The 17,215-nt window shown below is 45.4% G+C and overlaps 1 protein-coding gene across 2 annotated transcripts in view; it reads left to right on the forward strand.

The window, feature by feature from the left end:
- Positions 1 to 17,215, forward strand: part of LOC147677969 (hepatocyte nuclear factor 4-beta-like) — a 365,167-nt gene that overhangs the window by 138,992 nt on the left and 208,960 nt on the right. The gene's annotated exons all lie outside the window — the stretch shown is intronic.

Genomic DNA, 17,215 nt, shown 5'->3' on the forward strand with positions numbered 1-17,215 from the left:
CGAATTTACAAATTCCAAACACAAATTCAACATTTTGTGCACTTTATTTGTAATTAGGTTTATTTGCTTGTTTATTCTACTGGTCATAATCACATACAAAATCCATCCTGCTCCAAGCTGTGAAAACATTGTTTATAAAACAAAAAAACAAATACAGTTTAACAGTTAAGACTTTGAGTATGCACATAGTTAATAAAACTACAGGTGAAAAAACGTATGAATGTCCAATCACAAATCTAAACAACGTGAAATATAACACTTAATTATGAATTGATCTCAGAGCTACACAATGCAGTCTAAACTTTTACATCCTTATGTTTTGAAGCTTTTGTATTATGTTCATTTTAATTAATTGATTGATTTAAGGACAGCCGGCAGACAGCTTTTTAAATTTCAGTTAAAGACAGATTTTGGTGGTGAGCATAGATCATGAAGCAGTAATTTCCAAAATTTAGCATGGACTTTTTTTAATAATCTGCCTCTGAATTTGCATAGGGCCACTTCGGGGGAAATGTTTTTTGGGTCCACGTTTCACCTACATCTCTGTTAGATTGATGGAGCTGAAGTAACTCTCTTATGTATGTCCTGACTTAACCCTTTTCACAAAAGTAACAGCATTCTTTCTTCAATTTAGCTATAGGCGAGCAGCCAAACAATTGGTTATATTTCCCTAGCACGTGGCCATGTTTCTTCAGTCCCAGCATAAGGCAGATGGCTCCGTTTAGAACTGCCAGGTCAATATCTCACCAAGCAGGACTGTAGCCTTGACTATAGCAGTAGCTGTACAGCAGTCTTCGATGATCTACAGTGAGTTTGAGACTACTTTTGTGATATAACAAACACATACAAATGGACAATCCTGGCAAACTTTGTGCTTGTCATCAATTGAAAGGTGACTATCAAATATTATTTGAAGATTTGCAAACTGTCTCCTCTGGAGACAGTTAACTTGGCCATTAGAAAACCATAGATTCATCAGTTGTATAGCTGTTGAGGCATAGCAAATTTTCTTGCATCCGCCATTTTAATGCTAAGAGGCATTTGGCCACCTAGATCCCTACATCATCATCCTATCAAGATCTAAAAATAGCTCTGTCAAAAATATATAACCACATCTCTCCAATCCCACTTGAGAGAGACTGGCTTCCTATTGAGGCCAGAATTAAATTTAAGCTGTTTACCCTACAGAGCAGTCCACACAAGATCCCCCACCTTACTTGCCAGTGAGGAAGCTTATTGTGCAGTAATCAAAATGTACATGCTTAACAATGCGCAGAACAGTAATCTACACTCGAATTCACACATGTACAATAATATGGAGCTAATGCTTTTGAAACGATTTTGATATGACCTTCTAAAGTGTGTTTTCTTGGCTTATGTGAACAAGGTCGCACCTAAACCTTGACGTCATCTTTTTGAAAATGCATGTCATATTCGCTGTTTATTATTTCTGCTGCATGTAGTCAAGCAAATCATGTTTATTTATTTCTGAATGACACTTTTAATGAAGAAGGCTCTCTAGCATGGGCTCACTAATGTATAACCTTTTTCAATTAATCTTCTGCTTGCACACAGTATTACATCAATTGACAGTGGTTCACTGTTGTTTATGCAACTAGTTTGTTCTGACATCCCCAATTGAACCTAGGTCAGTAGCTCTGAATCAATATTCTTGTAGTGGGTTAGTGCTTAGATTGTACGGCTATATGAACATTTTAAGTTTCTTTGTCCGATTTGTTGAAGATTTATTTCTTTGCTCACTCCACAATGATTCTGCCCTTTCTGTCTTCTACTATTAGGAAAGCTCTATATAAACCCTCGAGTTTGGGGATAAGCCAGATGTTTTGAGGCCTTTCCTATGTTATACAGGATGGTGTTCAATTTCTTACTGATTTTGCTGCACATTTGGGACTTCATGAAACGAACAGTGGTTCTGCCACAACACACTTCTACAAGCTGAACAGTTCATAAGTTTATATCCCTTACTCTGTTAGGATAACAATAAATGTCTATACAAAGCAATCCAAACATATATTCAAAGTCACTAGCACAAACTAATTGTGGTATTGCGACATGTATTTAAGCAAGAGGACTTAAATCTTAAAAGCAACAGGTCAAAAACACATTTTCAGTGCAAACGGGTGAGACACGGTGAAGGAAAGTGTCAAGTATATAAATGTAAATGTAAATGTACCAGCATTTATAAAGCGCACAGCTACTTCCCTGAGGTAGTGTCCCGGCGCTGTAGGTATACCGCTTAGGAACCCTTCCTGGTTTTCCCTGTGAGTGTCCAGTCCTGGGCACCCCCAGGGTGAAATCAGTCATCCCAGCACTTTTGGGGCCGTTGTGGAGATTAAGCAAGCTATTGCCCAGAGTCACAGAGTGGGACCCATGATTAGAATAGGCACCGAGGCGAGAATTATCAGGTCCCAGGAAATTGAGCCCAAGACCCGTCAAGGCGGGTATTGAACCCTGGTCCCGGGCCAGACCTCTGCTTCAGGGTCTGCCGCTCTAACCACTGAGCCACACAGAAGTGTGTTGTGGTGGGGCCACTGTTCAATTCATGCAATTGTCCCCAGGTTCTGCACTATACTGTGCATCCCCATTGATAAATATTGACACATTTGGGACTTAGCATTGATCTGTCACTTTTTTGTACTGACGGCTTTTATGGCAATGGATTTCTTTCTAAACCAGAACTTTCTGTATGTAACTATCCTGTATTGCACCCTTTCAATTTTTGTAACAAGCCTCGTACATTTTCTAATTCCTCCATAGAACTCACTTATTGAGACAGTCCTTTCTTATTTAACTGTATTTTTGATATGCTGATTTTGTAACTTATCTTTGAACACATTGCCTCATGAAAATAAGGCGAACGCTATCCCTGATCCACCCCCCAGTGGGCGTGTTCTTGGGGTATACGATTTTAGGGGTACAGTGCGACCACAACAATCTACTCGATATGTGAGAACACTCAGAAGCAAAAACAACCTTTTTCTGAAAATCACCTTTTTGAGAAACAATCAACATCTGTATCAGTCATTCTCAAGATTGGCTCCCTCAGCTGGAACTTCCAGCAGAAACTAGGACCAAACCTAACCTTCAGTCCTTTTGCTGTCTCCTAAAGACACATCCCTTTAGAATACATCTTACCCTATTGCCTCTATTGTAAGATAGATGTGGATGTTCTTAACCCCCTAGCTCTTGCAACCCTTAGACTGGAGTCACAAATTTGCCCTTTCTGAAAAGTCAGCCCAGATTTTTACCTTTTTACTAAATCAGTATTTGTTGCTCATATGGACTCTGCAAACCTTACCCCTGCTAACTAGTTGTTAGGTGCATGGGCTCTCTATTTTAAACATGACAACATTGACATTTACCTGATTTGCACATTTAAGTCACCTAATAGTCCCTAGTATATTGTACTACATGTACCTAGGAACTGTAATTCAAATGCTACAGTGCCACACTTATTGTGGCACCCACTAAAGTAGGACTGCAAAACACGTCTGCCGGATTGCCCCTGCAGCCTGTGTGTGCAGTTTTAAACTTCCATTTAGACTTGGCAAAGGAAACCTTTTAACAGGCCTTAACCTTCTTTTTTAATGCTTAAAAGTCACCACCAAGGTAGGCTTGCAATGCCCATAGGACAGTGTACATGGTATTTAAAAAGTAGGAAATGCTACGGCACAACAATAGGATAAAAGTAGGATAAGCTTGCGGCGCAACAATAATATCCTATACCGACGACACGCAGCTTATATTTTCATGTGATAAGGGTGAGGACTTTGCATTGGAGAAGATCAACAAATGCATGACTGGGATGTTTAAATGGCTAAGAGAAAATCAACTTAAATGCAACCGAGAGAAATCAGAGTTAATTTTCTTCGGCTCTCCACCTCAGGACGAGTGGAAACAATGGTGACCATCAGACATGTCTCCTCGCCTCAGTTAACATGGTCAAGAACCTGGGTGTTAAGCTGGATGATACCCTGTCTATGAAGGCCCAAATCCAGTCAGTCGCAGGATCCTGTTTCGTCCTCCTACGGATGCTTAAGAAATTTCTCCCCCTACTGCCTCTTACCCATAGGAAGACTGTGGTCCAAGCCCTCATTACCTCTAGGCCGGAGTATGCCAATGTCTTATACCTTGGCCTTTCGGGAGTACCTTCTGAACAGACTTCAGGTGGTCCAGACCAGAATGCGGCCGTCAGAGCGGTCTTTATGCTTGGACCGAGAGCCCAGATCTCACCCCACCTGAAGGGGCTAGATTAGCTTCCCGTCTGAAAAAGAATTATTTTTAAAGCCCTGGTTTTAGCCTTTAAGGCTTTGCAAGGTACGGGCGCACACTATCTCAGAAGGATAGTTACACATTATGTCCCCTGCAGAACTCTGAGATCATCTTATCGGAATCAGGCGGTTGTCCCTAAGTTTCCCTGCGCCCAAACTGGAGGTCGTTCTTTCCAAGTTCAGGTGGCCCGGGTCTGGAACATCCTACTTTTGACTCAAACAGATGCTTGAGGTACTCACCTTTAGGAAGATGTTGAAAACCTGGCTGTCCCAGCAATAACATTAAAGATTCTCTCACTCAGCAACAGCTTTAGCTCCAAGGTTCTCAAGCGCCGGGACACTCTTGTTGAGTAGCTGTGCCCCCCCAAATATTATATATCATATGTATTGTTTTATTTGTCCTGGCAATGAAAACCTTCAAAGTTCTTTTTCACTGTGGCAAAGCTGGGTCCACCACCGAAAAGCACTGAGTTAGCTATAAAAGTTATTCAAGGACTCGTTTTAATAGTAATTTTAAATCTAACTTAATGGTAAAGGCGGATGTTATATTGCTATTTTAGAAATTACACTTTTAGAAATTTGTCATTTTACTGTCTTTGGCAAAGGGTCCTGGGAGTAGGAAGGGAGACTCCTCCCTTGACAGGGGGGCCTGAGGGGCTGTGCCCAGCCCTTTTCTGAGTATCAAATGATGCCTATCATGTCGCTTGCAAAGGAAGGTGACACCAAGACCTGCCTCCACTTTGTCTCTCTGTTCAGGCTGGCACTGGCATAAAAGTGGACCCCATTGACCTCTACTCAGGACACTCCTGGACCTGTAAATATCAGAAGGAGGAATGCCCTGCTCTAATGTATTAAGCAGGTCAAACTTCAAATATTCCTCTCAAATCCCATGATTTGATGTAATGTATGACATCATATGATACAATATGATACAATGAGAGTATTGTCAAGTGTCAACCAGACACAACTGAGTGCAACAATTCAATATTCACCACTTGATAAATATTAAATAAATATTATACATAATATATCAGCACTAGTGGCTAATTAAGAGGCATTCATCAGTTCAATAACTGAAAATGTCTTCAGGTAGTTAAGTTGCACTGCTGGCTGATTATTACGCATTGTAACTGGGCCTCCATCTTATTGCTAATTTTTGGCACCAATATCCGAGGCACAATTTACATTTATGGCAAACAATTATCATTTTTCTGTACCTAATGTACAGAAAGGATATGGCAATGCGTAATAATGTGTGCAAATAGTTTTTGCACCCGTGTGCCCACTGTATTAGTCCTTTGTACATGTTTTCCACTAACTGCTACTACTAGAGAAATATTGTTGATACCAACAAATGCAATAGGCTAATAAACACAATTTGCTGTGAGCATAAAAGCTATCCTAGTGTAAATACAGGTGCAAATAACATCTGCATCCATTTTTACTCTACTACTCTGGTCTAATTGACCCCATTAGGGTCTGACTTTCCCCACTCTGAAGTGTAAACTGTTGACGTTGTCATTAGGAGGTCTTCTTTGCTTATGTTGGAAGCAGCAGAGATGTCAGGAAGTGTCATTGGACCCCAACTGCACTACAGAGTGGCTCCTGTACAGGCCTTACTTGGGATGAGTTTTGGGGCACTGGTGCATTATGTGTTTTGAAGAATCTGGGCCATATGGTGTGCAGTGAAGAATGGTCTGGGATCAGCAGTATTAGTAGAGTCTAGGGTTCTTATGTTGGTATGAACATGACAGTCACTATAGTGATCCACAGTGCATGGTGTGCACTAAACCAAGCCACGTGTCAAGCCCCTCTTCCCTATCAATCAGTTCCTCCCTCCACCACTGGTGAGAGTCCTGCCACCTTGCTATTTGGGAGAGCCATCTGAACCAAACTACCACAATCGACATCGGACCAATCAATGAGCACTGATAGGATTTGTGTCACAAACACTACTCGAAAGTGCAAAATGAACACATATGTCGAACAGCACTGGTATTCCCAGGAAACAGTCTTCAAGAAAGGGGACTGGGTACTGGCCAAACAGAAGTGGAAAACAGACACTCCATATGCTATCGACCCTTTGAGGGTTGTAACATGCAAAGGATACATGGTGACAGCACAGCGTCCTGGAAAGTCCATCAGGCGGGCCTTGGGACACCTACCTCACTGTTCGCAAGCTCCTGAGGTCAGGAGTGAGGTGACCCCACCCGAATCTCCAGATCAAACATATGAGCATATGTCATGGGTGCATAATCAAGGTTCATCTCAACTCCCTCATACCACCTGATCTGGCAGACCAGTGCGAGTGCCTCGACGACTCATTGAGGAAACATGATGCTAATGTTGTTTGTACTTGTTATTTAACAAAGGGTGAGATATATTGTCTTTGATATTATGAGTGCTAGGACCCTGGTGGTTCTGAGCAGACTCTAAACAGGAATTATGCAATCTGCAGGGAGGTGTTAAGGTGTGGTTATAAAGGTTATGATGCAGTACGTGCAGAGTATGATTGTATGTTGAGGAATAAAGATGTTTGGTACAGAGCTCCACATGTGCGTGTTTGTTTGCGAGTTCTGGACTAGGGAAGACACTACATCGACCCACAAAAATGTATGCATAATTTTGACTACCACTAGGGCCTCAATTACGAATTTCTAGTGTTGGAATTACACGCCATTCAGATTATTCCCCCCAAAAATTAACCTTTGAAAAAGCCTTGTAAATACTGAGTGAAAATGTTCATGTTATGCCCCGATTTTCAAGGGACGGATCGTCATTGGTGTTGTATATTGGGTCTGAGATTTGACAATAACAATCAATCTGTGAAACTTCGAGGTGCATATAGGTAAGCATAGATTAAATATTCCTAACTCCACTCCACACCTACTTACTTTGTATATTTTTACAGATTATGTATTTATAGAGTGGAGAACAGTAAATCTGTACTTACCTATAAATAACTACCATGACAATATAGGGATAATTAGTATAGTGCATGCAATATTTTTGTAGGGTGATATGAAAACTCCATACTCCAGTCGCACCCTCTTTATGACAGTTTATCTTGCTTAGCCTTCAGAGAACGTTTCGGTCAATGCCATTGCAGGGAATGGATCACAAACAAAGGCACTGTTTATTCAGAAGGGACAACAGTGGCTGTGGTTTTCCTATTGGCTGGGGTTTTGAGTTTACAAATAAAAATCATTGAGTTCAAGCAAACATTCTCTTGTAGAGGAAAGGTGCCTCTCCTCTTCAAATATCGGACCACCAAGGTTGACCATGTGCGTCAACAGGGTATGTCACAAGTTGGACTGGTCTGTTTGCTCTACAGGGTTCTCTTCAAACGTCTGAGTACATGCCCTTCAGCCATAGGTGTGCAATTTCCTTGATGTGGCCATTAACAGACTGTATCTTGCAGAAGTGGAATCCCCTGCTTTTCCTAGTTCTGACATTGTAGTGGGACAAGGCGACCAGGCACACGCTGGCAGCCTGCCTCACCTGGCCAGCCTATAAATCAATGATACCTTGAAAAAAGACGCAAGACAAAGGTGTGTGATACAATAAGCCACAACCTTCTTTTATTACTGCAGGGAAATAGAGTATATTTATTGAAATTGTGTATAGTTTTCCTACAATTCATTCCCTCTTGTCTGTTCCTACTGATAATGATAGCCTGTTACCTGGTGGTCTGCTTCTGCCGTTTTCTACGTTGAAAAGATTGGGAGGGCGCATTTGCCCCACATTTAAAGCTCAGGGGTCCTTGAGGTTAGTGATATCATAGGCACCCAACTACCCTTGTGCCATGTACATGCAAAGGGGTCGACACAGGGCTACTGTGGAATGGCCCAGGATTTGCACGAGTACCTGCTCACACAAGACCACCTGTTCAGTAGCCTGCAGAGGGCCTTACAAATGGAATCTTGATAATAAAACTAATAGCATCCAACAGCCCCGGTGCACTGGACATATTTGCACAGTATCAGAACTCCTTTACATAGAACACAGCAGAGCATCAGCTTTTTTAGAAGCCCTATTCTAGTGTACATTCCCGGATGTCTTCCTCCGAGCCACCAGAGCCAACTTCACCTTGTTCACAGTCTAAATAATTTGGCAAGTGAGTGCCTGCAAAAATGGAGGTGGGAAAAAGGGAAGTGGGGGCAATGCCCCAAATATCCATTTCCCTCTCACCATGCCGAGGAGTAGAACTTGGCCACTCAGCTCATTCCTGTGTCGTGGCAGCAGCAGCTCTGGCGGTCCTCGCCCTCTCAAAACTGCACTCAGTCTCCCTGTTAACTATGGCCAGGTCTAAACTGGGTTGGCATGGTGAATAAAAGAATGATGGATTTAACCCAGATCTCTTGACTTTGGGTGAATGTTTTGGTTTGTTCTGCATTCCATCTATCAACTGTGTCTTTTGCTTCCTGTTAACTATAGCACAAGCTCTGTTTCTAAACAATGTTTGGCGAATGTTACGGAGTAAGCTTAACAGAGCCATGAGGAATGCACACAAAATGGTCTCTTTATCACTGTGTGAAATATATAAAAGATGTACCTAAAAATATGCAGTGGGAAATAAAATGCACTGAGAGTTGTTGGGTTCAAGATAAACATCTTGGGCTACATGAGTTGCAAAGGGCCTCCGCACTGGTGGCGTTGGCCCCGCAGTCGTCGGGGACTCTTCGCACTCGCAGCGGAACCTCCACATTGAAAAGTTTTAGCATCTTCCTCCTGAGTACGGAGACTCCCCATGACTGCGGGGCATCTGCCATGAGTGTGGAGACTCCCCCATGACTGCGGTGCCTCTGCCACGACTACAGAGACTCCCTCATGACTGTAGGGCCTCCGCAGCCACGAGTGCTGAGACTCCCCCCTGACTGCAGTGCCTCTGCCACGAGTACGGTGACGACCCCATGACTGCGCGGCCTCCGCAGCCACGAGTGCTGAGACTCCCCCCCTGACTGCGGTGCCTCTGCCACAAGTACGGAGACTCCCCCCTGACTGCGGTGCCTTCACCATGAGTGTGGATACTCCCCCATGATTGCGGGGCCTCGGCCATGAGTGCAGAGACTCCCAATGACTGCGGGGCCTCGGCCACGAGTGCAGAGACTCCCCAATGACTGCGCTGCCTCAGCAGCCACGAGTGCGGAGGCCCTTAGTGAACCAGGCCCCTTGTCGATTAGACTACACCACAGGTCAATGGACTTAGTTTCTGTAGCAGAGTGCAACCAGCAGAGTTCAGGCTCAACTCCAAGAGAGCCATTCCTACTTGCAATGTTGATAAAATAAGTACCATTGAATAAATGAATGAAAGATACAACTTATAGAGCGCACAGTTACTCGAGTGAGTGACCTGGTGCGTCCATTGTGATGGCAAATGAAAACACCCATCGTTCTGGAGACAGTTTAGTCAAAATCTCGCACTGTATAAACAGTCATTTTTTTCTTTCCACTACGGAGTGCTCTTTTATCTAACATCTGGCTCTCAGAGGTTTGAGTGTATCACGATTGACCTGTGCCCTATTTTACTGGCATCATAAGTATTTCAGCAGAGTTGCACAATGCAATGGTGTGATTTCAGGGCAGTTAAAATGTACCTTTGCACCCTCTCATTCACTAAAACAACGAATAAGGCCGTTCTTATGCATCCATCTGCACTGAAGATTGGCCCTATCAGTTTTCAAGTGTGGGAAAGGATGGAATGCAAGCAATAAAACCTAGTGGAGAAATCTGACCTTGATATGAGAAATAGAGCACTTAAGTTTAATGGAAGGCTCCTCCTGCATTGGAATCTAAAATTCTTTCTTATTTGAGTGCCGGATTTGAGGACTGTATCTGTGGGCGCTGCCCTATTGTATGACACCTACAGACGATTTATACTTGAAAATATCTAGCAAGAGCTCAAAGGCTTCCAAGTGAAGGCAGGAGTAACTATTCCAGTAGATGCTGATTTCTCTTCTTGGACTTGTAGTCCTTATTTTACAATGCATAAAATGGTCTACTAGTCCCAGAATGCAAGAAAAATCCTGGACTTGCATGAGCACGGGAAACTTTTGAACTCTGATCCTGCAGCTAGACAGCTGGTCCCCTTGCTCAAAAACATCTGAGATGTACCCTGAGGCGCAAAAATTGGATAAACTGGGTCACCTTCCTCAGAGGCGCAGACAACATCACGGGCAATTTCTCGAAGGAGCACAACGCCAAAACTGACATGTGGGAGGCCCTTGACGCACATTTGGAACAAGCTTGAGAACGCCCCCCCCCCCCTCACCTCTGTCTTCCTCTTTCTCTTCCCGAGGGGGGGCACTGCTGCACATGGAATGTCAAGCCGGGAAGATATCTCCACATGCACAGCGCACAACCTGGTGGCAAGACTATGCCCAATCCCCCTGCATACTCTGTACTGTTTGTATCTTCTCATATGTATATCTATATTTTAATTTTAAAAAAATTGAAATAAAAAAAAACATCTGAGATGTTGCCACTTTCTTTCCCTCAGTCTCTCGTCCAGAACTGTGATCGCCTCTCGTTGTAAATGAGACCTCCCTGTAGGTTGTCCGGCTCATGCAATGTCATTGCGGGCACTATTTCCAGTCCTAGGGCCTCATTTATGAGAAATGACGCATTGCTGCGTGAAAGCAGCGATGCGTCACTTCTCAGTGCGCACTCCTTACGACATTCCTGATGCGTCATATTTAATGTATGACGCATCATGTCGCAAGGAGTTACAGATACGTCAGTATTTCTGACGTATCTGTAAGCGCAAAAGTGACGCATTGCTGGAGTGTGTCACAAAAGTGACGCAACTCCAGCAATGCGTCCTAAAAGTGACGCAGTGAAATCCCATAGATTTCACTGCGTCACTTCTACGACCCTTCCTTGCTGACATAAATAGTGTGCTCTAAATATCGTATACAAAAAATCTCATCACTAGAGTTAATATGAGAAAATCTACATCCAAGACGACGAGGTTTTATTAGCAATAATTAGGTCACAGTGAGGCAAATTTATAAACTTATGTCACAATGCAGCTATCAAAGTTGCCACACAGTGTTGCATTAGAGGGAGACAGCAGTGCAGAGTCGTGTTTGCTAACTCGGACTTGCTGCTGCTGTCAGCCTCGGCACTAGTGCACAAACAGGATGCCAAGCACCCTGCGGGCACCGTTTACGCCATAACGAAAGATCTCTGGGGCATATTGCCAACAACTAGCGATAATTATCGCTATGTTGGCTTAGCGGCAATATTATTATCGCCGAGCTCCGCTGATTTTTATCGCAGATAAACCTTGCTATCATCAAGGTTTATCTCAAAAGTGATAAAAATCGGCCGAAATGCATGAATATCGCTGAAAAGTCAGTGATATTCATGCATCACCGAGCTAATGCTCTTAGCCATGTTATCCACCTACCATTGGATAACATGGCTAAGAACTGCTCTGGGCAGGCGTTAGCTTTTGGAGATAATCGCGCTTAGCGCGAATATTTCCAAAAGTAGGTAATAGGCGATAGCGATGTTAGCGACTGTTTCCAGTCGCTAACATCTTGGCACGCCCACTTTGCATGTCATTAGCGATAATTATCGCTGACATGCAAAGTGGGCCCCAAGATGTTCGCTATCTCCTACTAGCTGTCGCTAACTGGTGTTAGCGACAGCTAGGTAATAGGGCGATAAAATTATCAACGCTTTAGCAGGAAAAATTCCCGCTAAAGCGGCGATAAGGCCCTTGGTAAGATGCCCCTCTGTGTGTTGTCTAGCATAGGTTTTGTACTGGGAGGGCACCTTTCCAGTACAAAATCTACATATGCTACTATGGGACCCGCTAATCTGCCACCCTCCTCGGGTCACCTTTCCAGTACAAAATCTAATGTCTAAGCAAAATTTTCAAGTTTCACCCATTGGCAGGCTCGGCCGGCACAGGTTACAGTGGTGGGGTGGGGCGGGTGGAGGGAGAAGTGGACCCACAACAGGGTAGGGAAAGTAAAATAAAAAAATAGTAAAACCACTTATAAAATAAAAGACATTGATAAAACCTCTTACCGTGTGCTCGTGAGTGCAAGGTAAGTGGTTTTATTCATATTTTTATTTTGCTTTCCTTATCCCGTCGTCTATCTACTTACCCCCCTCTCCACCCACTGCCTCCCCCCCCCCACCCCCGCCCCACCGCTGTTACCTGTGCCGGCCGCACCTGCCTATTGGAAGTGCACTGTTCAATGGAGCACACATGCGATGTGTGAAATGTTAGGGTAAATAAAAATATTTCTTCAACTTTGCGCCTGCTCCCAAGAGGTATTATTTTTTAGGCATATCCCAGTCTAACATATTTAGTAGATAGAGCTTTGTATCAAAATCCATGGGTAGTTGCACTGGTCTGCCCACATACCATCCAAACAATTCCCCCTAGATGCCAAGTAGTGAAAAACAGCACAAAGCCTTATTTACGCGTAAAAGGGCACTTTTCCAGTGCAAAAGAAATGTTTTGTGTTTTGTGCTGGAAAGTATATCATCACTGCTACAGCTGCTTATCTGCACTTATTTAAATCCCCTTCCCTTTCTCTACTACTTCACCATTGCTTCACCACATTGCTCCTCCTGCTACTTATCTGCACTTTCTTTAAATGCCACACCTCCTCTCGCTCTCCTTTGGAGGGCCTGGCAGCTGCAATTAGCTCTTCAGCACTCTTTTTATTTTTGTTAGGTCTCGCCTGTCGATGCGCATGCGCATCGAGCAAGCGAGACTATAGGGGCTCATCGACTCTTTATCTAACTTGCAAGGAATCGTGGCGATTCCTTGCAGTGCCCGTGACTTTTAAGGTCAATGCGCATGCGCATTAAGCTTATGCGCATGCGCATTGACCTTAAAAGTCACGGGCGCGTGCATGTGTCTTTGTTTACCCGCTCCCCAGCTCCGCCCCCTCACTACTTGATTGCACGGCCGCTAGGCCGTGCCTCCCCTACTCTCCTCCCCCCTCCTCCTCTCCTCCCCTGCCTGCCTGCCGCTAGTTTCCATTCGCTGCTCCTTTCTCGTCTCCCTGGCCCCATCGCCCTACGATGTGAAAGTCCCCGCCCCCCCGTCCCTCGCTGCTCCTTTCTCGTCTCCCTGGCCCCACCGCCCTTCGATGTGAAAGTCCCCGCCCCCCGTCCCCTCCTCGCTCACCCTCATCTCCACCTTGGTGCTTACTTTCCCTTTTCTTCCAATCCTTCTCTTATTCACTTGCAGTCTCCCCTCCTCCTCTCCTAGCACCCCCAGCCCGAGGCAGCTTCCCCTGCACAGACCCGCTCCGCCCCCTCCCCTTCCCGCCGTCTCGCATTTCCCCTGTCGCACTTCTCCTCCCCCCTCCTCCTCTCCTCCCCTGCCTGCCTGGATCGCCTCGCCCCCGGACATCATGGGCCAGCCTTGCTCTGCACAAATGTTTCCCAGCACCAGTCCCAGCATCTCTCAGCAGCTCCGCTCTTCCTGCACTGCTAGAACGCCGTGCCTCCCCTACTCTCCTCCCCCCTCCTCCTCTCCTAGCACCCCCAGCCCGAGGCAGCTTCCCCTGCACAGACCCGCTCCGCCCCCTCCCCTTCCCGCCGTCTCGCATTTCCCCTGTCGCACTTCTCCTCCCCCCTCCTCCTCTCCTCCCCTGCCTGCCTGGATCGCCTCGCCCCCGGACATCATGGGCCAGCCTTGCTCTGCACAAATGTTTCCCAGCACCAGTCCCAGCATCTCTCAGCAGCTCCGCTCTTCCTGCACTGCTAGAACGCCGTGCCTCCCCTACTCTCCTCCCCCCTCCTCCTCTCCTAGCACCCCCAGCCCGAGGCAGCTTCCCCTGCACAGACCCGCTCCGCCCCCTCCCCTTCCCGCCGTCTCGCATTTCCCCTGTCGCACTTCTCCTCTCCCCTCTCCGCCCCCTCCCCTGCCCGCCGTGTTACGGTGAAAGGCTTGTTTTTTATTTTACCCGCCGTGTCTCTGCTGCTTCCCCCTGTCCTGTCTCTCCTCCTCTCCCTCTCTATACCCTCCCCCTCCCCCCCACCACTCCCAGAGGGGGCTGAGGTTAATTTGCTTTCTCAGGCGTCATGCATCACCCAGCTCGGTGACACTTTAGCGGGGGACGGGGTCTCCTGGAGGGGTCGGCCTCCTCACAGCTGTTCAAGCCCGCCAGACAGAGCTCAGTGTTGGGAATGGAGGAAAGGAGGGGGCTTTAAACCCGAACACGTGTTCTTGCAAGTGGGTTCCATGACATGTGACGTCAGTTTATTTTCTTTTTGTAATTTATTTCATCGTACATGTTGTAGTTCTTTTTCCCTGGCCATTTCGGCTCCTTGCTTTCCCCCTCCCCCATCTGCAGCGCTGCCTTCTCAGCCCCGTTTCCTTCTTCTATTCCCTCCCGTGTCTCTCTCCAGTTTCATCCTGTCCCCATATAGTCGCTTCCATCCCTATCTATATATCTCTAGTCTTTCCAGTGTTCTCATTTCATCCACTCCACCCTATATCGCTCTCCTCGTCATCCCGTGTATCCAATGTTTACATCTCCTGCTTTGCCCCCCGTTTTCAACGTCACCCCGTGTTCTCTCCATCCACCTCTTTACCTCCCTCGTCCTTCCTCTCTGTTCATGCTCACCCTTCTCTCGCTCTCTTTCGCTTGTCCACTCTCCTATCTCAACTACTATCTCTTTCTTTTCGTCTCTGTGCCCTCCACAGCTCATACCCTCTTGATGTTCCCATCTTTCATTCACAAACCGGCTTAGCTGACGCCTACACACTCATTTATATGTGCACGAAAATTGCGCGCACCCAGTGGCTTAGCCCGTGTGCCCTGGTGTCTAGTTCAGGGACGGACACTGGCCCCTAGCTGCTGTTTTAACTGTGAATTAACAGCAATAACCAGGGTTCAGTGGAGCCTTCCGGGCCCCGGTGCCACTGCACCTGCTGCACCAACGGAAGCTGCGCCCCTGCACGCACCCGAGAACCTGCAGCTCAGTAACATTCCTAGCTATTCTTGCTCTGCAGCTCAGCTCCCACCTATGCGTTATCGTGGCGCCGCAGAGCCCATCGCTCTACTGCGTATAGAAGCCTGGCTCAGGGCCAGTAAAACCACCAGCACACGAGTGCCCCCCTCCTCCTCCGGGCCGTGCAAACAGGCTCGGCCACAAATTACAAGTGTATCAGTACAGGCCTTGCCAGTCCGGGTCTAAACTATTAATATACATAGGCCTAGCCCTATAGAACCCGTCATGACTGGCCTCAAGGGCGTGACGCAGACCACCGAGGCGGGAAGGACTTTGAAGACTTTGAAGACTTTTAGGAACCAATTTTATTTTGAATGCACACCGCATAAAAATTATTGGCACATAAGAAATGTGATACTGCATTTAATCACTGTATACCGACACAAAATGCAACATTTAAGTATTCCTCTCGATGACAGGTGGTCAGGCACCCTCAACCCCTCACCCTCACTCACCCTCAACCCCTCACCCACACTCACCCACACTCACCCTCACTCACACTCACTCACCCTCACTCACTCACCCTCACTCACCCTCACTCACCCTCACTCACCCTCACCCCCTCACTCACCCTCAACCCCTCACTCACCCTCAACCCCTCACCCACCCTCAACCCCTCACCCTCACTCACCCTGAACCCCTCACCCTCAACCCCTCAGCCTCACCCTCACTCACCCTCAACCCCTCAGCCTCACCCTCACTCACCCTCAACCCCTCACCCTCACTCACCCTCAACCTCATGCTAAAGATTTACAAAAAAAAACATTAACAATTCTAAAAGCACTAACTCTAATGCTGCGAGACCTATTGCATTTCTAATGCTTGTTTAGTTTACTGCTCCTTGATGGGTATCTGCCATTTTGGGGCAGTAAATTAAAATAAAAACCAAAATGGCTGCTGTTTCGTGATGCTTGCATCTGCTTGAGTTGTGATGCTCGCCCATCATCGCATTATGACACATACATGATTATATGTGTATGCGTCATCAAGCTTTTTTGCCAATGTTGCACAGCATCATCATCAGCAAAAACTATATACAAATCCAATAGTTTTGCATTGGCAACGCCAACGGAAAATGCATATTGGCTTTGTCAGTGCTGTTAGTAGTACTTTTATGCATCACTTCTGGTTTAATAACTGTGCTGGGAAAGCAAACTAATTAATGGTGTATGAGTATAGTAAACCAGATCAATGCCCCTCCATATTGTCTTAACCAAAAAGCCAGGGAAGGGCACCATAACATTAAGGATTTAAAGAATAATTGGATTTAGAGTATGTCTATTGATCACTGCATAATAATATAATCATAGGTGCCTGGCGATTTTATAAAACTGATTGTTCCCTTGCGAAACCACTGTCAACATTATCTCTGATCTCGATATATCGGTTTATTGTCTGTATTTGTGGAGTTCCTTGTCTTGTTACCAAAGAGACAGGACATTTTTCAATTTGTAGTGTGAGCAATACAAATGAACTCTATAATATGACAGCCTAATTCACAAAAGCCACTGGGATAATGTGAGTTATAGGAAAATATGAAATCGAGCAGATTTCCTAGAGCAGATAAATCTAAAACACATTTGCTTAAGCTCATAGCTAATGTTTGGGTTACATATTAATATATGTATATTATGTAGGAGATTAGCAGTGGGAATAGTTGAGCACTTGAAATATTAATTACATCTTTACTAGGTGTTAGAACACTGGATTAGTTCGACTAGAAGGTGTACCAGAAATGAACCCCCATGTGATTAGGAAGTCCCCAAAGTTATGTATGTTTGTGTAAGACTGATAAAGTGGACATTGCCTACTACACTTCAGAGTTCTAGAGCAGAAAAGAAAAGCACGTTAAAGCATGTTCTGACCCTATGAATGTTGGGAGTCCAGACGGACCTATAGGATGTACATTGACCTGGCATTCTGCTTCGCTT

Source organism: Lissotriton vulgaris, chromosome 12 (assembly GCF_964263255.1).
Source record: "Lissotriton vulgaris chromosome 12, aLisVul1.2, whole genome shotgun sequence".
NCBI classification, from domain to species: Eukaryota; Metazoa; Chordata; class Amphibia; order Caudata; family Salamandridae; genus Lissotriton; species Lissotriton vulgaris.